The sequence below is a fragment of the Hyla sarda genome, chromosome 4 (assembly GCF_029499605.1).
Source record: "Hyla sarda isolate aHylSar1 chromosome 4, aHylSar1.hap1, whole genome shotgun sequence".
In the NCBI taxonomy this organism is placed as follows: domain Eukaryota; kingdom Metazoa; phylum Chordata; class Amphibia; order Anura; family Hylidae; genus Hyla; species Hyla sarda.
Window position 1 is genome coordinate 395,883,307 of NC_079192.1, and position 26,776 is coordinate 395,910,082.

General features: G+C 42.5%; 1 protein-coding gene across 5 annotated transcripts in view; it reads right to left on the reverse strand.

The window, feature by feature from the left end:
- Positions 1-26,776, reverse strand: part of CCND2 (cyclin D2) — a 648,494-nt gene that overhangs the window by 176,505 nt on the left and 445,213 nt on the right. Inside the window, exons 1-3 of one of the 5 annotated variants that reach the window (XM_056517257.1) lie at positions 19,199-19,214; positions 8,183-8,647; positions 6,404-6,502 (exon numbers count right to left, since the gene is read on the reverse strand). The exons of 1 other annotated variant lie outside the window; for it this stretch is intronic. The gene's annotated coding sequence lies outside the window, so the exon portion shown is untranslated. Of the gene's footprint in view, positions 1-6,403; positions 6,503-8,182; positions 8,648-12,000; positions 12,123-14,102; positions 14,244-19,198; positions 19,215-26,776 lie in introns of those variants that run through there. 3 more of the 5 variants (XM_056517256.1, XM_056517255.1, XM_056517254.1) reach the window with 3 other exon arrangements.

Below are 26,776 nucleotides of genomic sequence, written 5' to 3' on the forward strand. Positions count from 1 at the left end.
TGTCACATCTGTGATCTACTATTATTGTCTGCCAGGCTGTAACAGAAGATTAAACATGGCAGCCACTAAGGCACTTAGAAGACCCCTGGCTGCCATGACTGTTGGCACCACATGATTGGTCGGGGAAAGGCTTGACAGCTCCCTGTCATGTAACCGCATAGGTGAATTGGTCACTACTGACCACGACATCTAGAAAGGTCAAATGACCAGCACTAGAGTCAATCCTGATGCCATAACTGATAGCAGCCTCCATACTCCATATACCTTAACCTGAAATTTGACATAGATGTACATCAAATGTTGGGAAGGTGGTAAAAGGAAAATGCACCCAAAATTATAACTATGGAAACAATGGTGATAGACACATTTTTATATTGCTTTCAATTCCTTGTCCCTTGACCACAAACTGGTCACTAAGTGTCCTCCTGCTGTGACCCCAACAATCAACTTTTGACTTGTCTTAACAGTTTAACTGCACTGCGACCACAGGTGAAATAAAGAATTACACAGTACTGATTCAAATCAATGGACTGTCTGTGCAAAGCTAGACAGAATAGGTCCTCCAAGACGAGTAGACAACCCCCTCTTATGATCACAACAGAAAACAAAATGGCTACTACCTACCACCATCCTGCGGGTGTATGTGTATGGACCATGTCTAGGTGATGGCAGCTGTTCGAGAAATAACAGACTAACTTAGTATGTCACAACAGACATCCAAGTGATAGATGACGGCTAAATATGGTTTAGTTAATGCTTTATGCCAATAGAATAAAAGGATGCCGTGTTCCTAAATAAAGAACCTTGAGCTATTTAAGTCGGACTGTTCTCATCCAAAGGTGAGACTGTTATAAACAACCTGGACGGTCGGATGACACGCAGTGATAGATAACTATACATTAGCTTCCCAGAGGAATTTTTCCCACGTACTTAACTTTTATATCTCCTGCCAGTTACACTCGCAAACAACTTATCAATGTCATAGAAGATCTCCCACGAAGTTATCTAAAGAGACACTTGTGCAGGGAGATTGGCGCACCTTTCATCTAAGACGGTGGGACTTGTGTACATTAGCATTCTCCTTTTAGCACTAATGACAGCAACGCTCCATACTGATTTATAGCGGAGATATCAATAAGCTTTTTAAGGTTCTCGAGACAAAATAAAAGGTCAATAGTAACAAAAAGTTATGTGGATTGTGGACTGGATTTAAAAGGCTGAAGGCCAAATTAAGGAATCACTATGAAAGTGTTCTCACCCAGATAGAGCACCAGTCTTCTGTTTGTGGCCTCTACTTCTCTGCTTTTAGCCACTGGCCAGGTCCAGTTTCCTTGCACTCAGTTCTAAAATGGGCAAAGGTTAGCTGCTATGATGTTTCCCACACACAGCACATAAAAACAACAATAGATACTGCTCTTCTTCCCTTCCCAAGAAGCTGCAGTAGCATGGAGGACATTATAGAGCAGTACTACACAGTGTTGCTGTGAATACAGAACTGGAGTAAGATAGAACACTTACTAGAAGCAGTCACAGCACAGGTATAAAATGTCCCCTTTATGTTAATCCATTAAAACATTAAAGCAATACAAGATAAGGTGCAATCCAACATGTTCGAGGCAAAAACCTCCCCCTCTGACACATTTCCACCCTACTGGGCCTTAATCATAGAAAGATGATCTATCATAGATAGATATAGATCTATGATTAAGGCCCGGTACGGTAGAAACGCGTCAGAAGGGGAGTTTTTACCTTGAACATGTTGGATTGCACCTTATCTTGTATTTCTTGGATTTTAATGGATTACCATAAAGAGGACATTTTATACCTGTGCTGTGACTACTTTGGATACTTTATCTTCAAGACAGTGAAGGAGGACTGACTGCACGTGGATAGGGGAGGTGAGCGCTATCCAAACTATTTTTTCTACTTACTAGAAGCAGCAGCATTTCTATGTGTCTGTGCATCTCTCTCTGCAGCTACTTTTTCCTCCTCCCCTCTCCCTCTCCATTGACTTTCATGGCCAGCAGCTGTAACCAGATCCCTCAGTGAGCTGTCATCTGTCTTCATCTTTAAAAATAAATTTTACTAGTGAACTAAGTAATAATTGTACTTTCGATTTATGGGAAAATTTGAACTGGGTGCACTTTATATTGAATGGTGTACATAGACCAGAGAGGGCCTTATAGCAAAACCCAAAATGGAGGCCTTGCTGCTTCATGCCCTCACATACCAACATTTAGGTAGGTATAGGAGAGCCAGGACTTGTAAAGGTTTATCACCTCCTTTTAGCATTACTTGTACCAAGAAGAGGGAAGCATTTTACTGTTGCTTTTTCTTCCTCACTAGATCAGTCTGAGTCTTGCCTTAAAGAGGTACTCCACCGCCCCATCGTTGGGAACATTTTGTTCCAAACGCTGGGTGCGGGGTGTGGGGGTCGTGATGTCACGGCCACGCTCCCTCAATGCAAGTCTATGGGAGGGGGCGTGGCAGCCACCATGCCCCCTCCCATAGACTTGCATTGAGAGGGCGTGGCCGTGACATCACGACCCCCACAGCCCGCATCCAGAACAAAATGTTCCGAACGCTGGGGCGGTGGAGTACCCCTTTAACTTCTCACAGGTGCCCATACCAGCTGCAGCACCTGCCTCCATGTATGACCTTGTTTAGGAACTTCAGAAGATATCTTTACTGGGGGGGGGGGGGGGGGGTATGTGAGTTAGTACTCCCCGAGAAGAGCAAGGAATGTGAGTACTGAAAAAAAGGACCCCCTCCTCTCATGTTAAGCAGGTGCACAGTCATTCTCTATGATGGTAGATATAGGTATGCACTGGCTGTGAGATACCTTACAAGACATCATTGCTGGGCATATGCAAGATGGGACTTAAAGGGGTATTCCGGTGGAAACCTTTTTTTTTTTTTTTATCAACTGGTGCCAGAAAGATAAATAGATTTGTAAATTACTTCTATTAAAAAATCTGCTGAATACTACAGAGGAAATTCTTTTCTTTTTGGAACACAGAGCTCTCTGCTGACATCACGAGCACAGTGCTCTCTGCTGACATCTCTGTCCACTTTAAGAAGTGTCCAGAGTAGGAGAAAATCCCCATAGCAAACATATGCTGCTCTGGTCAGTTGCTAAAATGGACAGAGATGTCAGCAGAGAGCACTGTGCTCGTGATTCAACAGAGAGCACTGTGTTCCAAAAAGAAAAGAATTTCCTCTGTAGTATTCAGCAGCTAATAAGTACTGGAAGGATTAAGATTTTTTAATAGAAGTGATGTACAAATCTGCAAATTTACAAAAAAAAAAAGTTTTCCACCGGAGTACCCCTTTCAGAGAATAGACAGGACCATGTGTACTAAAAGAGTCCATTCTTGACCCGTCCATTTATCTTATGGTGTCCCATTTGTCCGCTTAGCCCCTATGTCATTTTAGATTTCAACTACATGGTACATTTTTTTTTATATTTCAAAGAGTATAACATTTCCTTCTTGGGTTTTCAGTTCTCGAATTCCATTGAAATATTTACTGTGAGAAACTGGAAGCAGAAAACCCTGGCAGGACCTAGACGGACTGCGCGGAGAATGACATTTATTTCTATGAGCTGCCGATTAATCATTTTGGTGGAGTCCTCCTGGAGGAGACTATCAGTTTGGAATCTGGTTCCCTCTGGGTTAACAAGGATTCGGATCCATCAAGAGAACAGATTGAATGTATTGTTGATTTTTGCCCCATTTTGGGCCATGGAAGACAAAACATAGGAATTTGTCACTTTTCGAGGTAGCACTTTAAACTGTGCAATTTTTGTAATTTGATGTTTTGTTGTGTAAATTTCACACCACTCCTTTAGTGGTGTAGGGTAACTTTTTGAAGGGGTTGTCTGATTGGGGGAGGGGGGGTGTCCAAGTGGTCGGAAGATATCCAAGTATAGCAAGTTTTATTTTTATCCATTAAAACATGCCTGGGGGAATAGGGAAGGTGGTCAGTGCAAGGCTGACTAAGCGGCAGGTGTGGCGACGACCGTTTCGCAGGTTGCCCTGCTTTCTCTCGCTAACGGCTAGTGTCCATAGTGTACATAGACTAATAAAGTCTCCAGGAAGAAAGAGGAATAAGATGACTCTGCTTAACAAGTCTAAAGGACAAAGCTGAGAAGTGATTGCCAGAAAATAGGAAACGTCAGTAGGGTTGCAGTGACTACTGTGAAAATAGTGATATAGTGATTGATAGTCTTGTATTATTAGTCTCATATATGTCCTCAAGACTCTTTATATACCGTTTCTATGGGCCCTTTTTATGATCTTCAATGGTGTTTGGCATCATAGAGAGTTAAAAAAGAATTAGAGTTAATAGAATTAACCAGTTGATAGGTGATATCTGCTAGATAGGTGGAGGTCTAAGGGATGGGACCCCCACCATGCTGTGCCCAATTTCAATAAAGTTGTGATTGAGGATGTATGTTGCCATACCGTTCAAAGTACATAGGCTGCGGAAGCAGAGTACAGAATTCGGCTAACTTTGTCAGCACCATGGATAATAAACCTCTATTTTCCTTTATTACCCTACATTATCTCAACACTAGAAAAATAAGGCCCCCTTTTAGGATCTGTATTATGGTTGTGAGACCTGGAACCCACATGTTTCTACTAAGCCAAATTTATATCACCATAGGGTTTTATGGTGATCCCTGTAAGGTCCATTAAAACTATGAGGAGAGGTGGGATAGTGTTGTTGTAAAATGGTCTCTAAAATGGCTTCATTGGTTCAACAAATTGCATTTTCCCATTAGACCCGGGTGGTGTACTAGAAACAATCCTTCTCTCGGAATTGGACATGCAAAGTAAAGCAATTCCAAATATACATCCTAATCTTTTTTCCTCCTAAAGGAAACATAAAAATTCCCTGTTAACCCAGGATGATAGTCTGATTTCCTCTTGGATTTATGCATTTCCTATTTTTTAATGTGTAGACAAATCTATTAGAGAATTGGCAGATTCGCAAACTCCAAAGAAGTCAATGTCATGAAACATGATAATAAATGGTGGAATAAGTTATGCATGATTCTTTACCTCTTCCTCTCAAAGATTACTGGACCCCAAGGCTAAAGATGATAGAAGCCCCCCATCTATCATGCATAATTTATAGTACTGATCTTGTATGTGATAGAGGGACCTGTTGGACATTCTCAGATACCAAGGTCCCGATGCAACTCCAACCTCAGCACCAGGGGTCAAGTCTTAGGGAAAAATGTGGGAACTCACCCAATGAGTCTACTTAAAGGGGTACTCCGCGCCTAGACATCTTATCCCCTATCCAAATGTCTGATCACGGGGTCCCACCGCGGGGGACCCCAGGATCTTGGCTGCAGCACCCCAGACATCCAATGCACAGAGCAAACTTCTCTCCGTGCTGGATGACTGGCGATGCGGGGTGGAGGCTCGTGACGCCACAGTCACTCCCCACTCGTGACATCATGGCCATGCCCCCTCAATGCAAGTCTATGGGAGGGGGCGTGATGGCCGTCATCAAGGACTTCAGCTCTGCTAAACACGCCCCATGGAGATGCCCCAGCTCTTCTGCTAAAACTTGATTTATAATGGTAATAAATACAGGTAATATTTAAGGGAGTGCTTCCACCAACCATAAAAAAACTCTCGATAATCCAAGAAACACTTACCAAATCAACTTTATGCAAAATCATACATGCCCTAAAGAGATGAAAAGAAGTTCCCATAAAATAAAGGAATCACTGAGACCAACCAGTTGTCTCATGGTGGACCATGGGTTGCCTCCCAGAAGGAAGCTCCCTTACCAGAAGAAACCCTACTAGTGGCACCTTGGGTAAGACTAGTGTAAGCTTTGGTGGTCTATCCACCAATGTAAGCAGATACCATCTCCCCATGAGGGGTTAATGATATGAAGAAAGAAGACTTTCATAGTACACAGAGATGTGTGGAATGTTCATTCAAGGACAAGTCTACCTAACCTCTTCTATCTATGACCATGAAAGTAGCCATAACATCCCGGCCTGGTGTTATTCATTCATGGATGTACACAAGTCCTTTCATCGGAAAAACAACTGCGCATTGTAAAACGCGAAGATGTTTGATGTCATCGTTTGTTATAAAGCCTAAAGTTGTCTGGTTCTCAACACTGTATCAAACAAACAGAGAAACGCGTCTGTGTTATTGCCAAAATACCAATGCTGCTATATGAAGTCAATGTGCAATGTCACCGGAGGAAGCGACCTGTGTATAGAAGAGAAGAACAAGGCAACGCGGTATTCTGCAGGACCAAGAAGGGATACGAGGATGTTCCTTAGTCTCATTGTAAAAATGACATCCAGTTTTACAGTAAGGTCATGTAAACATCTAAAGTGTAGACGGAATCAAATGGAGAGTCTTACATCCTGTCTCTATTTTTGGATGGATCTGTGTATAGGAACCATATGTTTCTAAAATCTTGTTGGTATTCTGTGTTTCCAGATTGTTCAATCTTTGACCGTCTAGAAGATGAACAAAAAAAAAAAAAAAAAAAAAAAAAAAAACATACAAGATCATGAATGGTACCAGGTCTGAAATATTATCATCCGTTTACCAAAATATGCAACCATGGCTACATTATTTCTAATTTAAGGTAGAAGTTTTCCACATTTTGCCAAATAACATGGCGCTATTGCACCATGTATATACATAAAATTCTATGTGTGTATTTAGGTATATGTATGTATGTGTATATGTATGTTCCAGCATAACTTCCATATGGCTGGAGATATTTTGAAAATACTTGGTACACATAACTTATATGTCACCTAAAAATATAGTAGGTTGGGATATAAGGACAGGATTTGAGGACAAGATGTGAAGACAGGATATAAGGACGGGATCTAAGGACAGGATATGAGGATGGGATATGAGAATTGGAATATAAGGATGGGATATGAGGTCAGGATATGAGGACGGGATATAAGGACGGGATATGAAGTCAGGATATGAGGATATAATTTTGGAGACCACTGCCCCATGGGAAAAAAAAGTATGCAAATTAGCTCTCCTCAAGAAGGAAAACACTTGACCCTCTAGTGATATCTACAGCAGGGGTTCTCAACCAGGGTTATGTGTACCCTAGGGGTACACCAAGGGTTATGCGGGGGTACGGCAATTCGCTGACAAATACCGGCCATGCTTTGGGCAGTATTTGTCAGTGCAGAGCGGGGATTGGACGCCACAGTTGCCACGGCAGCTCACTTTTATGTAAAGGGACCAGAGCTGCAGACACTTTACGTGAGCTGCAGTAGCTGCCGGGCCTGACGTGTGACGTCCCTGATGTTGCGCTTTGGTGCCGGCACAGTGCAGAAGGACGTCACCTGTCAGTGCGGCCCTCCAACTTCTGCCGAACGGGATAGACACAGGCCTGGTAAGCATGTTATACTAAGTGTAACACCGCAGTATGGGAGGGTGCTATTGTATGTATCTTATATATTGGCTCAGGGGGATCAATGGGGGGGATAATGGCACAAGGGGATTAATATGGGGGGGGCAATGGCACAAGGGGATTAATATGGAGGGGGGGGGTAATAGCACAAGGGGATTAATACGGGGGGAGGGGTAATTGCACAAGGGGATTAATATTGGGGGGGGTAATGGCACAAGGGGATTAATATCGGGGGGGGGGGTAATCATTATCCCCCCCCCTCCATATTAATCCCCTTGTGCCATTATTCTCCCCTCCCTCTGATTCCCTTTTGCCATCCTCCGATAATGCCAAAAGGGGATCAGAGGGAGGCGGGAATAATAGCACAAGGGTTATCGCATTAGAAAGGTAAGCACACGCCATTATGAAATTATGAGGGGTACCTGCAGACATACTTTCACCCTTTGGAGGTACAGCCGAGAAAAAGGTTGAGAACCACTGATCTACAGGCAGCTACTCTCTAAGACAATGGCTAACCTCGTTTACAGGTTTATCATTGGCTTACAGGGAAGCTACCTATAGGATGTGCTAGAGAGACAGTTTTCTTTCTTCTGGAGGAGAGCCATTTTGGAACAGTAAGTAGTAAAAAAAAAACACACCCAATCCTTCTCTCCCTTTGACTTTATCTGTCAGGAAAAAGTGTGGAGGCCCGCCATGTGCAATAGATGGTTTGCCGGTTTGGCCAACAGATGTGTTTTTGGAGAGTACCTACCAAGGCATGTCCTGAAGTGGAGTCATGAAAACAGGACAGTAGGACCTCCAGTCATGGTTGGTTTGGAGTCTGGTGGTGTCCAGAATCCTGAAGGCCTCATTGTTATCTTTGATATGGTGACAACTATATTAGGTACTGTATATTGTTCTTTTTCTTGATAGGACTGTGACAAAATCCTGTCTATTCTTTTTGTTTTGCTTTTTCAACAAGAATAAGACAAAAGTGAAGTCACAGAAAGTTCAAGTCTGATCCTCTCACGGAGCGAGAACGTCGCCTGCCATGTGATACAGCGAATTCCATTGAATTGAGCAGAGTCTCCTGAATGGATGTGGTTTATGAATCAGTCAGAACATTTCCCCTTCAATCACATTTCCAGGACAATGAATAAAACGGCAATAAGCCATTGTGTAGAACAAAAAGATGTGGTGTCGGAGGAGTGGACATTCATTACACGTACATGGGTTCCTGTAAGGCAGAAATAAGTAGTCATGTTTTCTGCAAGTAAACAGTGTAATCTTTAATTCAGTAATTCTTTCCTTATGTTCCTCCTCTGACCCCATCTTCCTGGTTCTCTCTCCCTTTTCCTGTTTCCTTTCTCTGTACTTAAACAAAAAAAACCTTAGAATTATCTGTTGGTGTGGAAATGTATAACTTGTGATCTGAGTAGGAGTCATTCACAAGGAGGATGAAACGTCTCTGTGAGGAGGCCGCAAAATCCGCGGTGTGTGGTTTATCCATTAGGATTTCTCTACAGAAATGTTATTACTTGTTATGTCATTGGATGGACGAAAGTAAAAAGGGGTTTCTAAAGCGAGCGGAAACAACGAAACAAAGAAAAAACAATTATCTATCTATCTCATATCTATCTATATATCTATCTCATATCTATCTATGTTATATCTATCTATCTATCTCATATCTATCTCATATCTATCTATCTCATATCTATCTATCTCATATCTATCTATCTATCTCATTATCTATTTCATATCTATCTATCTATCTCATATCTATCTATGTTATATCTATCTATCTATCTCATATCTATCTATCTCATTATCTATCTATCTCATATCTATCAATCTCATCTCTATCTATCTCATTATCTATCAATCTCATATCTATCTATCTCATTATCTATCTATCTCATATCTATCTATCTTTCTCACATCTATCATATCTATCTATCTATCTTATCTATCTATCTCATATCTATCTATCTATCTCACATCAATCATATCTATCTATTTATCTATCTCATATCTATCTATCTATCTCACATCAATCATATCTATCTATTTATCTATCTCATATCTATCTATTTATCTATCTCATATCTATCTCATATCAATCATATCTATCTATCTATCTATCTAATATCTATCTCATATCAATCATATCTATCTATCTATCTATCTATCTCATATCTATCTTTTTTTTAAACAATTGTTTATTTTTGCTTTTTATATTTCAACATATGTTACAAACATGAAATGGGGAGGTGGAAAGCAAAATAAAATAAGGGTACAATATAAAATCCTGTACAGGAACGATAACGTAATTCCACAAGTACAATATTCTGCAACACATGTGATTCAATGTTCGTTCACATATTTATTAAAACTTCAGGAACAATAGTAAAATGGACAGTGTTAGAGGGATATGAAAGTGTGAGAATAAAAATCAAGTAAAGAGTAAAAAGAGAAAAAGGATTAGTGAAGAAAAAAAAAATAAAATAAAATAAAAGAAAAGGACATGAAATAAAAGTATATTTTTAAGCTGAATAATAGATTCCCGCATGGCTATCTCATATCTATCTATCTATCTATCTCATATCTATCTATCTATCTCATATCAATCATATCTATCTATCTCATATCTATCTATCTATCTATCTCCTATCAATCATCTATATCTATTTTTCTATCTATCTCATATCTATCATCTATCTAATATCTATCTATCTCTTATCTATCTATCTATCTCATATCTATCTATCTCACATCTATCTATCTATCTCTCTATCTATTTATCTATCTCATATCTATCTATCTATCTATCTATCTATCTATCTAGCAACAGGAGAATACAGCAGCACACTGCTAGCACAAAGATACAGATCAAACATGAAATACTGTACAGCTATAGTGCAAAAATGAAAAAGTTAGGTACTTAGCTCACAATTTGGCGGACAAATAGCTTGGACCATCCCACCACAGTAAGGTGACTTCATTGGGACGGACCCTACACTGTGAATATGCCTCTGTGTAATCAGTTTCACAGGCATTGCAAGGTCTGAGACATCCAGCACCTTACCGTGGTGGGATGGTCCAAGTTATTTGGCCACCAAATTGTGAGCTAAGTACCTCACTTTTTAATTTTTTAATTTTTTGCACTATAGCTGTATAGCATTTTATGTTTTATCTGTATCTTTGTGCTAGCAGTGTGCTGCTGTATTCTCCTGTTGCTGTATATTTAGCCTGGCAGCGTGCACCTGTATGCCAGGTCCATATAGTAATTTGGTATCAGTAGTGCTGGCTAACTTATCCTTGTTTATCTATCTATCTCATATCTATGTATCTCATATCTATCTCATATCTATCTATCTAATTATCTATCTCATATCTATCTATCTCATATCTATCCATCTCATATCTATCTCATATCTATCTATCTCTTATCTATCTATCTCATATCTATCCATCTAATATCTATCAATCTCATATCTATCTCATATCTATCTATCTATCTATCTATTTATCTATCTCATATCTATCTATCTATCTATCCATCTAATATCTATCTATTTATCTATCTATCTCATATCTATTTATCTATCTCATATCTATCTATCGCATATCTATCTCATCTATCTATCTATGTATCTCATATCTATCGCATATCTATCTATCTCATCTATCTATCTATCTCATATCTATCTATCTATCTATCTATCTCATATCTATCTATCTATCTATTTATCTATTTGTCAGCCAAAATTGTCATTTGTAATATTCTTAGTTGGTATTTAATCGTATGTCATGGGGCCTGTAGCCCCCTGCTCCTACTAACTTTATGGGGGATAATTATCAAAGGATTTAGACTGTTTTTTTTCCTGTCTAAATTTGTCGCACAGTAAGTCGCAGCCTAAATACATGCGACTTTTGCTCTAGAGGATTTTTTAGAACATGATGTATGCTAGTCTATTTTAGACAGAAATGCATTTTAAAATGCATTGGTGCTGAATGTATCAAAAGCGACTTTTCGGCGACAAGTCGCATCGGCTGAAAGTACGCCGAAATGTCAGACCATGCTGAAGCAGGTTTAAATACAGTCTAAAGCATAGATCCCGAAGTCTGTGCACAGAATTTATCAAGAGCCGTGCGCCTTTTGACAAATTAGGCGCACAATAGACCTAACCCTCTGTAGTTTGGTCTATATTGATGCGGGACATAGACAACTTTGATAAATATCCCCCTATGTTTCAATGAAGCGGTGCTCAATGATGTGAGGGGCTACTCTACATACATCAACCACATAGGGGGAGATGTCTCAAAACCTGTGCAAAGGAAAAGTTGCCCAGTTGCCCATAGCAACCAATCAGATCGCTTCTTTCATTTAACAGAGGCCTTGTTAAAAATGAAAGAAGCGATCTGATTGGTTGCTATGGGCAACTGGGCAACTTTTCCTCTAGACAGGTTTTGATAAATCTCCCCCTATATAGACACTAAATAGAGCAGCACTGCACATCCTCCACCACCACTCCAGACCCCAGTACTAGTGATCAGTGGGGGTCCCAGTGGTCAGACATGTTTCACCTATTCTGTAGGAAAACGTATTAAAAATCAATATCGTGTAGGCAGCTCCTAGGACGCATGAGTCTGCACAGGAGCTGTAGACATAAATGGGGAGAATCCTCAAGACCCGTCCAGAGGAAAAGTTGCCCAGTTGCCCATAGCAACCAATCAGGTCGCTTCTTTCATTTTTCACAGGCCTTTTCAAAAATGAAAGAAGCGATCTGATTGGTTGCTATGGGCAACTGGTTGACTTTTCCTGTACACAGGCTTTGATAAATCTCCCCCAAAATGGTTAAACAAGACTCCTGACAGGGCTGCTCCATCTTTTATATTAGATGCATTGGGGCAGTGGTCTCCAACCTGCGGACCTCCAGATGTTGCAAAACTACAACTCCCAGCATGCCCGGACAGCCAACGGCTGTCCGGGCATGCTGGGAGTTGTAGTTTTGCAACATCTGGAGGTCCGCAGGTTGGAGACCACTGCATTAGGGTAATAAAAATGGCGGATTGTTTTGATAACTGAGCAGCTCCTCCTTAATATCTCCACATATTTATATAAAACACTGATGTGTAACATTGATAAGAATGATATAAATGATGACAATACAAACACTACAAAGACCCAATAATCGTCAAGGGTCATAAAACACGGGGAAACAGCAGAATAAATATCCCTTAGCGATAAAAATAACGATAAGTATGAAGAATGTAAAAGAGACAAAATAAACCTTGAAATCATTTGTAGCGTTTGTGTGCGCATAACAAACAATTTTAGAATTCTTTCAATGTTTAAGATGTCAACAGAGAAAAAAAAAAATAGCAAAATTGCCGGATGTTGGGAAGCAATCACGTCTACGGCTCGCCTGAAAACAAATATCGCCGTCTCCTCATACTTGCCAGTTGACCTGTGACCTCTGCTCAATTTTTGTCTTTCCTTGACAGGTTAATGGACCATAATTTACAAGATGAAATAGTTTGCAGGTTATGGTAATAACATGGGTGAGTTCTGTATTTCATCTTTGTTGCCTATACTTTCTTATGTATCTGTTTCTTCGACAGCTGTTTGGCTTATTCACATAAGATGATGATGATTTTGGACTTAAAGGGGTACTCCGCCCCTAGACATCTTATCCCCTATCCAAATGATAAAAAGAGGATAAAATGTCTGATTGTAAGGTCCCACCGCTGGGACCCACCCGATCTCTGTGCAGCAGCCGGCATTCGTTTAGAACGCTTAGTGCAGGCGGCGGGGTCGTGACGCCATGGCCACACCCCCTCATAGTGTCACAGCCACGCCCCCTCAAAGCAAGTCTATGAAAGGGGGCGTGGCGGCCGCCACGCCTCCTCCCATAGACTTGCATTGTGGGGGCGTGGCGTGACACCATGAGGGGGCGTGGTCATGACGTCACGACCCCCACGCCCTCTCTAAGCTTTCTGAACAAAATGTTCCAAACACTAGGACAGCGAAGTACCCCTTTAAAAGAGTACTCCAGGATGGAAAAATTGTCCTCCATACTGCCGGCAGTAAAATGGAGGGGCAAGCTGTGCATAACTAGCTTGCCCCCTGACTGGTGATCAGTTAAGGGGTTAAGAAAAATACAGGCAAGGTTTTTAGCCCCATCCCCCGCCTGTAGAATTTGTCAGTATCTGTAGTGGTATGTCCCAAGGGTGAGAGGGGAAGGAGTGCACCAATCAGGGGTTTAATAGTTTCCCGGGCTTTCAGGGGCCCTCCCCTGGGTATTTATAGCTGGGGTGTCTCCCTTTCCCCCTCAATCTGCCCAGGACCCAGAGTTTTGCCCTCCCTTTTTTGTATCTGTTTATTGTAAGTCACAGCTTGGCGGTAAGAAGACGGTGAACGCGGGGTCAACCCGGGGTAGACCTCCACACAGGAAAGTGTGGCAGCACCTCTCGGGTTGGCAAGAAGCCAATCGGTGTCTTTGTTACAGTTAAATTGTTATTTATAGAAGTAATTTTATAAATAAAGCTGTGGCCGATCCCCACCCATAAAAAAGTTGAATTGTTGTTGTGTCAGTTATTATTTAATCATTTACTGTAGTAAGGGGGAGGGGTAGTTATAGCCTGCTAGGAGCTAATTGGGTCTCAACAGTCAAATAAAGACATACATATCTTCCTTCGCTCCCTTGGTGCCTCCGGTAACCCACTCCGTTCTCCGCCTCGATCCTCTTCCTGGTTGCCGGTGGTCGGTGAGTCATGCAGGTGCCGGGCCGAAAATGTCACACTACTGCTCAGCCTATCGCTGGCCGAGTCAGGACTTCGCTGCGGCCGGTGATTGGCTGAGTCTAGTATGACTCACCGACCACCGGAAACCAGGAAGAGGATCGCGGCGGAGACCAGAGTGGGTTACCGGAGGCACCGGGGGAGCGAAGGAAGGTATGTATCTCTTTATTTTTTTTACTGCCGGCAGTATGGAGGACAATTTTTCCATCCTGGAGTACTCCTTTAAGTAATTTTTCCTTTTATTAAATAGAATATTTAGCTGATCAGAGGTTGTCCTGCTTCCCCCCATAGATGAACTGTAATCTGTGCGTTAACTTTGCAGCAAGTGTTCAGTTTCCCTGCAGTGCACCAACAGGGCATATGAAGCATTGCATGTGCTTATTTATAATGAAAAAGAAACTAGAAGGCAAAGTGTAAACTAAGAGACTTAAAGAATAGGCTTTGGCGCAACCACATGGTAACAGGAAGCCTGAGTTTGATAGATGACCCTCTTTATTTAGCACACGTAATTAGGGTTGCCACCTTTCTTGCAAAAAAAATACTGGCCATGCTAATTTGCATAATTAATTATATAAGCGTAACATCACAGGATACACATATGCTGGGGAAATTTAGTCCTATTCTGACCTCTATAACTTTTTTTATTTCTCCTTATACAGGCCTGTATGAGGGCTAATTTTTTGCGCCCCAATCTGTAGTTTTTAACAGGACCAGTTTTGTTTTGATGTGACTCTTTGATCGCTTTTTTTAAATTAAATTCGGGAGTTGCAGTTAGTTACTAACTACAACTCCCAGCATGTTGGATAATATAGTAGTATATAGTATAGGTCAGTGTTTACCAACCAGGGGTGCCTCCAGCTGTTGCAAAACTACAACTCCCAGCATGCCCGGACAGCCGTTGGCTGTCCGAGTATGCTGGGAGTAGTAGTTTTGCATGCTGGGAGTTGTAGCAAGAGGCATGCTGGGAGTTGTAGTATTGCAACAGCTGGAGGTGCTCTGGTTGGGAAACATTGGTATAGGTTATGGTGCAGCATTCCAGGAGTTGGAGGATTGATTGGATAAATACCGGCCATTGCATGGCTGGTATTTTTAATATAAAAATACCAGCAGGGTGGCCAAAATACGGGCTGTACCGGTAAAATACCGGTCAGGTGGCAACCCTACACGTAATGCATGTCAAGACCGGAACGGCCATTCCTCAGACAGAAAGGGTTCTGCTCCTGAAACATGTAGAAAAGAGATTTAGTATCCGCTCACCCCGACAGCCACACGAAACATATAGTTACATAGTTAGTTACATAGTTTGTATGGTTGAAAAAAGACATACGTCCATCAAGTTCAGCCAAGGTGTTGAACGGAAGGGGTATGGTTGGATGAGGGGGGAAGGGATGTGATTATATTTCTGCATAAGCATTAATGTTATTTTGTTCCAGGAATGTATCTAACCCTGTTTTAAAGCTTTCAACTGTTTCTGAAGTGACCAGTTCCTGAGGTAGACTGTTCGATAAATTCACAGTTCTTATTGTAAAGAAGCCGTGTCGCCCGTTGAATTCTGCCAAATTTGATGGATTCACATAACTTTCCCGTATATGGTGGCTATCCCTTATTTCCATTGTTCTGTAATACTGTCATTCCATTCATGAACCAGGATGATCAGGAAGAACAATGTTACAGGTCCCAACCAATGTTGCTGAGGCGCATCAGTTGTCTCAATGCTGTAATGGATTTGGTGAATCCCAGAGAAAGGTGGAGGATAGCAGGGACTATGCATTTCTTCAAAGCCTGGGTGACTTTGTGACTGTATGATAGTAGCTAACAATGGCCGCTCTATGTTAACTAACTGTGGATCTAGGAACAATATAAGGAAGTGGTCAGAGGCATAGCTGTCTGATATTGTAAGAAAACACAGCACTTTGTGATAAGCCAAGTTGCGCTTTAAAGGTGTTGAACTATCTGCATACCCCTTCCTAAAAAACAGCGCTACACAGAGTGGTCAGCCGCCATGCATTTCACTGCAGAAAAATGTAAAAGGACTTGGCTTCATGTAACACATAGTTGCACCAAATCTACTCTAGTGGTATCCATTCTTTACACTGGCTTTAGGCATAACTATAGGGGGTGCAGAGGGTGCCATGCAATGAAAAAGGGGGTTGTCCAGATGAAACCTTTTAAATCGCCGGAAAAAAAATTCACACCGTCAGTTTTACATCCATCAGAACGTTCACCGCTACAGCAGTGGAATTTATCCTGATTCATACATATGTAACGGGCACCTAAAATAATAGGGGGCGCCACCAGCTGAATGGCAAGACTGACAAGTAAAGTTGTCCACCAGTAACGTGGCCTTCTCTTTCCCCCTTGGTCTGTAAGCCTAACAGAGAATGATTTATCCTAAAGTCAGTAGGCCACTCCTTCGCATCACGACTTGAAAGAATTCTTTAAGGAAAGAACAGTCCAGAACTTTTTCTTCTTATTCCGCCTGGAATTCTATTCTGTGGGATTGTATCAGCCTGTCTGGGACTGAGAGGTGTTATGTATTTATGTGACATAGTGGCTTAAGCGGCTCACATTGCCATATTTTAAAGTCGAAGAGTGGAGCTGGGTTCATTTCCTATGCCGTCTGGGAGATGTTTGCTTCGAGAACTTCTGCTCTTGGCTCTTACCCGACAATTGTGAAGGTTTTTTTTCTTCACCCTGTGAAAATAAGGGGGCACAAGAGGCAATGGCTGGCTTAAGTCAGGAGGAGGGCACCCCAGAGGTCAGATTCCATTCAGATGAAATCATATCCTTCTGTTCTGATAAGAGGAAACCCTTTTCATTGGGATCGGAGTTACATCAAAATATACATGCATATTAGAACTCCCAGTATATAGCGAGGGCATACTGTAATTGCCAAACAATGAGTTGAGTGACAGGGCGGCATCTGCCAGCTTCCATGTGGGGTAGACGGTGTCGGAAAGGGTTACCCAGATACAGTGACCCACGCTTTCCAGATGAAAGGCATCTCCTGAGAAAAGGAAGGCAGGGTCTCTTTTCTCCCCACTAGAATTCCTTGCCGGAGCAGCTGCGCCACTACCCCCTGTGTCAACACCGAAATTATGACAAATCAGACAAGAAGATGTGTCTCTGGCAAACGCTGAACAATAAGGCACTGAGAGGGACAGAAGGACGGGAAGCCGGCTGCCCACATTGTGCTCATCGAAAAGGAGATTCTTAGAAGAACCCGGGGATGGAATGCAGCAAGCTGAAGGCATTGACAAAATGTTATTGAGATGCTATAAAGGAATATCTTGCTGCTCGGCTATGAATAAGGAATCTAGCTAGGCGATCAGATGGCATGCTGGAACCTTCACTGCCTAAAGCCTTATTTGTCATGCTCCGGTCTGACCAAGTGGAAATGAAGAGAGGGCCTGTCAGAAAAATAAATAAGCATGTCTGAACAGAAGGAAGTCCAAGTGGGAAGGAATCTCTGGTTATAGTTCTAGAAAAGACAAAAGTGGTCGTAGAGTTACTGTACGTAACAAATGTCATTTCATACAAAGAGGTTTAGTGCTGACGGGAGAAAATGCTCAACATTGTGCCCCGGTAATAGGGTAAAAGTGTTAAATGTGAATATTATGAAATCCTATTTTTTGAGTAAACACCCCAGAGATCAATCAATATTTTCAAGCCACTTTCAAATATGGTGTCACTCTAGGGATGATCAAGTCATATGGTGTTCATTATGGTGTGTATTGGAGTAGTAATGCCCTTTGAATGTCCTAAATAAATCTACTGGCTTGGCCAGGTCTTTTTGTAATGTTTTACTCTCTGCACCCAACTCGTGGGGGATCCTTCTGAATCCCAACATTTGGGGAATCCTTCCAAATCTCAATTCTTAGTGGACCCCCAACATTGTTCCCTGGTAATAGGGTCAAAGTGTTAGAAAAGTATGAATATTATGAAATCATATTTTGGGTAGAGATCAATCAACCTTTTCAAGCCACTTTTAAATATGGTGCCCTTCTTGGGATGATCAAGTCATATGGGGTTCACCCTGGTGCAAAGCTTGAGTGATACTATAACTATGGTATACCTGGTATTAATGGAGCATAGCAGTAATTAGATCTGCCTCATGTGGCTTCTAAGCTAATGGTTGGGAAACCTGTAGCGTAGGGTACGGTTATTGGAGTCATGATGCCCTTTGATTGTACTAAATTGAATCTTCTGGCATGGACAGGTTTTTTCGTAATTTACTTACCCCCTGTAACCAACTCTTGGTCGATCCTTCTGAGCCCCAACTCTTGGTAGATTCTTCTGAATCTCAACTCTTGTTGAATTCTTCTGATTCCCAATTTATGGTAGATCCTTTCTAATTCCCAAATCTGGGCCCTTGCTGGATCCTCCTGAATTACGGTAAAACTCTTGATGTCTCCTTATAAATTACCACTCCTGGTGGCTCTTTTCCCCAACAACCTGCATCCCCTACCAATCCTACCCGTTCAAAGATCAATCCATACAAAGTCCCACTTTTCCCCTTTTGTAGGACCAAAACACATTTAAATGGGTACTCCGCCCTTAGACATTTTATCTTCTATCCAAAGGATAGGGGATTAGATGTCTGATCGCTGGGTCCCGCCGCTTGGATCCCTGTGATCTCTCCTGCAGCACCACAGTCATCTGGTGCACGGAGCGAACTTTGCTCTGTGCCTGATGACTAGCGATGTGGCGTGACGTCACAGCCACGACCCCTCGTGACGTCACAGCCACGCCCTCTCAATGTAAGTCTATGGGAGGGGGGTTCCCAGGGGCAGGACCCCTGCGATCAGACATCTTATCCCCTATCCTTTGGATAGGGGATATGATGTTTGGGGGCAAAGTATCCTTTAAGCCCTCTGGGCCAGGGCTTTTTTTTTTTATTAGGTCTTACCTGAGGAAGCTGCGCATGCGCAGCGAAACGCGTTGCATTCTGGTCAATAAATCCTCTTTTAAGTTTACCTACCTGTCTGGTCGATCAGCGCCGTGAGCTGGGTTCCCTTGAAGCCAAACATCCACTACCGTTTATGTTCCGGAGGACAGCAGACAATCTATCCTATACCTATTCCCATTGTTGTGTATGTGCCTACACAACCATCCAGGGTGAGCACTGAGCAGTTCATTTATACAATTATTCAACTCTCTGGGTCCAACAATATTATTCTATGGAGCGCTTACTTCCTTGTCTCTAGACTATGGCAATGACTGATCCTCCCTACTAGTCGACATTAACGCCAAAGGAGAAACTTTTAACTTCCCCTTCCTGTGCCCATCTGCAAAAGTGAATGTCTGTGATAGATCACTTCTGCTGGCCCAGAAAGTCATGCCATTGACCTTCCTGCAGAGTCTGGACAGTTCAGTAAGAATGTAGCACTCTCATTTTTGATTGGACATTTCACTTTTTGGCTTTTCTGAATCTTACTCTTGTTTCCTGCTACAATTCCCTACAGATTGCTTTCATTTAGTTAATTTGGTTTAAAAAAAAAAAGAGTCCTTCAGATGGATGACTGGCCACTACCACCCCCGTGACTAAGCCCAGTATTTATGAAAGGACATTCCATCCTAGTCACCTCATTGTGAACAGTAAACTCATGTCCTGATGGTTTGATCTGTCAGTGTCTAAAACATCGGGGTTTTCCAACTGACAGAATGGCTCATGCAACAGATATGGATCATTTAAATTCATTTTAGAAATGCATCATTACAGAGGTGTTGAGTTACTTGTGCCCTCTGTCTCTAAGGTGATTATAAAGGCAGCAGGGGTGAGGAATATCCACCCGAGGCTCTGCCATTTCTGGTCACGCAGGCACAGTATTGCTGTTCACCACTACCTGTATCCTCTGCTGGATGAGAAATTGTTCTTCTGCTAATGCACATAACCTGTACTAACCTTATCATTGCACATGTCATGGAGGAATGCATGGAATTGTGGCATCTCGTTGGCATAATGCACAGGTTAGATTATTGATTTGCTAATGTGAATAGAGCCTAGCAGTAATGAATGAAAGGCCAAAGGATGAAAGGGAAGAGCATAGAGGTCAGACAATGTTGATCGGAGCTAAACAGTTTGCTGTTCTGTGTCAGCAGCAGCACAGATTGGTCAGGGTGCAGAAGTCCTTCTGAGAGTCCCTCCTGCCGGTCTAGGGGAGGTGTGTGAGGCCATAAGGTTCCTCACCTCCCTGCCATGCCCTGGGCGCCCTTGCTTCGACAAGGGAGCCAAACCGGTTTTACTGGCTCCTCGTGACAACTTCGTTTTTGACCGGTTGTTCGCCAGGAGTACTTTCGGTCCCTGAGTAGCTTTGGCCAAAGGGGACATTTTACCTGGAGCCTTGCAGGTGAGTTTTGGCCCGGAGGTGAAGGGTTTGGTTTATTGGGGGGCCTCTCTCCTTTTGAAAAAGGGCTTGCGATGGACCGCATCCTCGTGCACATTTTTTTGTGTGAACACTTGCACTTTTTGCTTGCACTTAGGTGAATTGAGAGCACGTACCTCGGATCTTAGAAAGCACAGCCAGCTGTGTAGAGTAGTTGCACAAGCTCTACAGTATTAAAATGGTAAGAAAATTGCACAATTTTGCATTTTAGGATTAAATGTATGAAAAATATGTTTTCAGTGTCAGCTGCAGAAAAGCCAGCTGTTTATATGAGTTGTACAGACCCTACAAAAGTAAAACAGTAGGACATTTGGTCTACTTGCTTAAAGGGGTACTCCGCCCCTTGACATCTTATCCCCTATCCAAAGGATAGGGGATAAGATGTCAGATCGCCGCGGTCCCGCTGCTGGGGACCCCGGGGATCGCCGCTGCAGCACCCCGCTATCATTACTGCGCAGAGCGAGATCGCTCTGCACGTAATGACGGGCAATACAGGGGCCGGAGCATCGTTACATCACGGCTCCGCCCCTCGTGATGTCACGGCCCGCCCCCGTCAATACAAGTCTATGGGAGGGGGCGTGGCGGTCGTCACGCCCCCTGCCATAGACTTGCATTAAGGGGACGGGCCGTGATGTCATGAGGGGCGGAGCCATGACGTCACGCTGCTCCGGCCCCTGTATCGCCAGTCATTACGCACAGAGCGAACTCGCTCTGTGCAGTAATGATGGCGGGGTGCCGCAGTGGCGATCCCCGGGGTCCCCAGCAGCGGGACCGCGGCGATCTAACATCTTATCCCCTATCCTTTGGATAGGGGATAAGATGCCATGGGCGGAGTACCCCTTTAATTATGCATTTTAAAAACAAATGAACAGTAAAGAAATCTGTACAAAGATGCCCCTGGCCTTCAAGAAAAAAGTATTCTGCCCCATGAAACTTTTAATTTAGATTTATAGGACACAACATTGTAAATATAGATCAAACCCACAAAACGACCAAAGTAAAAAGGATTCATTATAGGCTAAACTGTATATATTTGTCCACAGAGCACTATCTCTGAACATGTCATTCTGTATGGAATAGGTTCAATAGGTTCTTCTATTATAATTAGCTGCCCAAAATGTTTAATGTGCCAAAAATGTCTAATTAATTTAATTTATTTTAATATGTTACTTAAAGAGTACCTCTCTTGATCTTGTTTGAATTTTATAATCCTCCCAGTTCACTGCTCCATCATGATAAACCACCCCTTGCCTTTATTTTAATAATTTTTTTTTAGTTTTCTACCTTGATATTGCTCTGTATTTTCTGCTCAGTCTCAGTCAGATTCACAGACTGGGAAGGGGCGCTCCCCAGCAGGTGTGACGTCATCTGAAGCCATACAGGGGACAACTTCCTCCCTCACTCTGCTACACACAGCCCAGAGCAGTTCAGTGTGAGATGAGCTCTGATTGGATAAGGCTGCACACACACACCCCTCAGCATTTCCTGATTTTGGACTTCTGCCAGATCATCAGGAGTCCAAAGTCTGTGCAAAAGATGGGGGAAAATGTGCTCTGGACAAGTAGGGAGACACCTAGTGGCAGTTTTTTAACAAAAATAAAACATAGAAAACTTCATTTTTTTAAACAAAGTACATTAGAAAGATTTTTTTATTTACCATAAGGAGTGCAATAGCAAAAATGTGTTTTAATGATAGTGCCCATTAATTAGATAAAAGCACTACTATTGGGCCAATCCTTGGGCATCAGTACAGATATCAGTAGGTTTAAAAACTTTTACTATGGTTCTAAATTCCAACACAGATGCTTCTAAATTTCCACTTTTGGAGTCTTTTGAACCCTAACTTTTAATGGATACTTCTTGATTCCCAACTCTTGGGGGTTTATTCAGAACCCTAACTTTGGTGGATCCTTCTTAACCCCAACTCTTTGTGGATCCTTCTAAATCCTTACTCTTGGTGTATCCTTCTGATTTTCAACTCTTGGTGGATCCTTCTGAACCCCCAATTTTGGTGGATCCTTCTAAACCCCAACTCTTGGTGGATCCTTCTGAACTCCAACTCTTGGTGGCTCCTTCGGGATTCTTACACATGCTGAATCCTTCCAGATCCCAATTCTTGGTGGATCTTTCTGAATCTCAACTCTTGGAGGATACTTCTGATTCCTAACTTATGGTGGATCCTTTCAGATTCCCCACTCTGGGCCCTTGTTGGATCCTCCGAAATTATGGTACAACTCTTGCTATTTTCTTGTGAATTAAAACTCAAAGTGGAGCCTTTCAAATTGCAACTCTTGGTGGCTCATTCTCGCAACATCTGCATCCTCCACCAATCCTGCCTGCTCAAAGATCAATCTGTACAAAGAAGTACCATCTAAGCAAGGACACTGTCATTATAAAGGAAGACACACACAAATATTATTAACACTTTGTGTGCTATATTTTTTTTAGCCTGTATCCTAAATACCTTCTAACCATACACTGCTATAAATGCATAAAATATAACAAATCCCAACCTATACATATGGCATTTACCCCTTTAAATATGATTTCAACACATTTCTTGGCATGGACTGTCATTACATAATAACCACATGCTTTGTGAAATCTTGTAGTAGTTATTCTGGAGAAATGCTATGTAAGAACATGTTTGCTATTCTGCTGGTTACCACATAACGCGTCTATTTTCACTTCTTAAAACTAATAGGCTTTCTCTCCAACATGATGGCAGCACGAAGTGGATTTTTAAAAGACCGCAATTTAAGGGCCTGTCTGATTTAGACTACCATTAAATTCTGAGAATACAGAATCCTCTTCGCTTTCCCCTGGAGAACCTGGCATGTCCCAATCACAACCCATTGATTTCAAGAAAAGTCATGTAAGAGAGTCCACCCAAATAATAAGGCTGAACACAGTTTTGCTGTTAATTGTCCTAGCAATCAACCTCAGTCGGGGAGTTAACCTGTAGGCAAGCGTTTAATTTGTCTGCAGCGCCACCACAGGGGATATGAAGTATTACATAGTGCCCAATCAAATCAATGATCTGTTAATATAATGCACAGACAGACTAGGTCCTCCAGAGGAAAAAAAAACCTCTATTTAAAGCTACTTGATAATTGATGGGGATCCTGGATGAGGAAATCCCCTCAATCCCACTAAATAAATATTTAGACAAAGAATAAGTCAGACAGCACTTTAGTTGATACCAAAATATTATATGGACCTGGCCTACAGGTGCACGCTACTAGGCTAGATATACAGCAACAGAAGAATGCAGCAGCACACTGCCAGCACAAGGATATAGGTGAAACATGAACATGCAGATAAAACATGGAGAGCTATACAGCTATGGTGTAATAGATGCAAATGTGAAACTATGAGATAGTGAGGCACTTAGCTCGCAAATTTGTCTCCGCCGGCGGTCAAATAGCTTGGACCGTCCCATCGCGATAAGGTGGCCTCATTGGGACGGACCCTACACTGTGAATATGCCTCTAAGTGAACAGTTCAGTAAGCATGGCAGGATCTGAAACATCCAAGACACCTTATATACACACCTGATAGAGGTGGGTGGGGTGCAAGGCCAACACTCCCCCGTATGTGTAATACAGACAAATAGCTTGGACCGTCCCACCGCGGCGGAGACAAATTTGCGAGCTAGGTGCCTCACTATCTCATAGTCTCACATTTGCATCTATTACACCATAGCTGTATAGCTCTCCATGTTTTATCTGCATGTTCATGTTTCACCTATATCCTTGTGCTGGCAGTGTGCTGCTGCATTCTTCTGTTGCTGTATATTTAGCCTAGTAGCGTGCACCTTTAGGCCAGGTCCATATAATAGTTTGGTATCAACTAAAGTGCTGGCTGACTTATTCTTTGTTTGTATTACACATATGGGGGAGTGGCTACCTCCATGTTAACTCTTGCACCCCACCCACCTCTATCAGGTGCATATAAGGTGTCTTGGATGTTCCAGATCCTACCATGCTTACTGAACTGTTCCCACAGAGGCATATTCACAGTGTAGGGTCCATCCCAATGAGGCCACCTTATCGCGGTGGGACGGTCCAAGCTATTTGACCGCCGGCGGAGACAAATTTGCAAGCTAAGTGCCTCACTATCTCATAGTTTCACATTTGCATCTATTACACCATAGCTGTATAGCTCTCCATGTTTTATCTGCATGTTCATGTTTCACCTATATCCTTGTGCTGGCAGTGTGCTGCTGCATTCTTCTGTTGCTGTATATCTAGCCTAGTAGCGTGCACCTGCAGGCCAGGTCCATATAATAGTTTGGTATCAACTAAATTGCTGGCTGACTTATTCTTTGTCTATATTACACATACGGGGGAGTGGCTACCTCCATGTTGGCCTTGCACCCCACCCACCTCTATCAGGTGCATATAAGGTGTCTTGGATGTTCCAGATCCTGCCATGCTTACTGAACTGTTCACACAGAGGCATATTCACAGTGTAGGGTCTGTCCCAATGAGGCCACCTTATCGCGGTCGGACGGTCCAAGCTATTTGACCGCCAGCGTCCCGTGATCTCGGCAATCTGCTCAGGGAATGCAGGGGACGCCGGCACCTCAGGATGTACAGATGGACCAGAAACGTCATCAGGGGACTGGCTTGTGAGGAAATACAAGAAATAGCCAAGCCCCCGATACCAGCTGCCACCTCGAGCCGCAAAGGATTGTGAGACAAACGTCATCAGGACCTGAAAGGAAATGCTAGACCTAGGGGGACCATATAATGAAGAAAAATAAGACTATCCACGGCAGAGTGGTATAGAAAGTAAATGTAAAACTAGCATAATTATTCATAATGGGCAGGATAGTTAAAATATAGTTTACCCCGGAATACCCTTTTAAAGGGGTATTCCAGCCAAAGACATCTTTTCCCCTATGCAAAGTATAGGGGATAAGGTGTCTGATCGCGGGGGTCCCACTGCTGGGACTTCCCCACGATCTCCGTGCAGCCTCCGCTGCTGTTCTAGTCTTGGAAACCTCTGTGTTTCTGGGACTGGAGACGAGACTTCATGCCACGCCCCCTCGTGACGTCACACCACGCCCCCTCCTCTATTCCTTTGGACAGGGGATAAGATATCTTTGGCCAGAATACCCCTTTAAAAGCAAAATTTAGATCCCACATCGCTAACATCAAAGTTGACCATCTCTACTCAAGTGAGCATGGGCCCTATGGGGTCCCCCTATACCCAGTCTTCTATGCTTATTATCAGGATCCACTGCTCCTTATGTGATATCCTATGACAGTCACATCTTGAAAACAAAATTTAGATCCCACATGGCTAACATTGCATGTCTAGTATGGTGAGCATGGGCCCTATGGGGTCCCTCTATACTTATTCCCATATGTTCCTATTTTTTTCTGTTTCACTTTGTTATTGGACATGTTTAGGTGAATTTTAAAAAATGGGGGACATACAGAAAAAGAACAAAAAACACGACAACCTGTAAATTAAAGTTTAAGGGGTACTCCAGTGGAAAACTTTTTTTAATCAAACTGGTGCCAGAAGGTTAAACAGCTTTGTAAACTCCAGTACTTATCAGCTGCTGCATGCTCCAGAGGAAGTTGAGTTGTTCTTTTTTGTCTGACCACAGTGCTCTCTGCTGACACCTCTGTCCATGTCAGGAACTGTCCAGAGAAGGATAGGTTTGCTATGGGGATTTGCTTGTTCTCTGGACAGTTCCTAACATGGACAGAGGTGTCAACAGAGAGCACTGTAGTCAGACAGAAAGGAAATTCAAAAAGAAAAGAAATTCCTTACAGCAGCTGATAAGTACTGGAAGGATAAAGATTTTTAAATAGAAGTAATTTACAAATCTGTTCAACTTTCTGGAGCCAGTGGAATAAAAAAAAAAAAGTTTTACACCAGAGGACCCCTTTAATCTCACCCCACACATTGAAGCCATGTTTTGTACTGCATGTGCCATAAAAGGCGCACAAGAATTCGACTTCTAATAAAAATGGATCGCTTAATGTAAAAGAGTCCGAGCGGCATGTGTTCCTTACAGCGGGCCTGTCTGAAACACTCACAGACCCGAGCCTTGAAACATAACAAAGCACAAAAGTCGGAGTGAGCGCCATTACATACACCTGCTGCAGACTAACACCTCTGCTCCTGTGTTTGCAAAAGACATTAAAAATCGC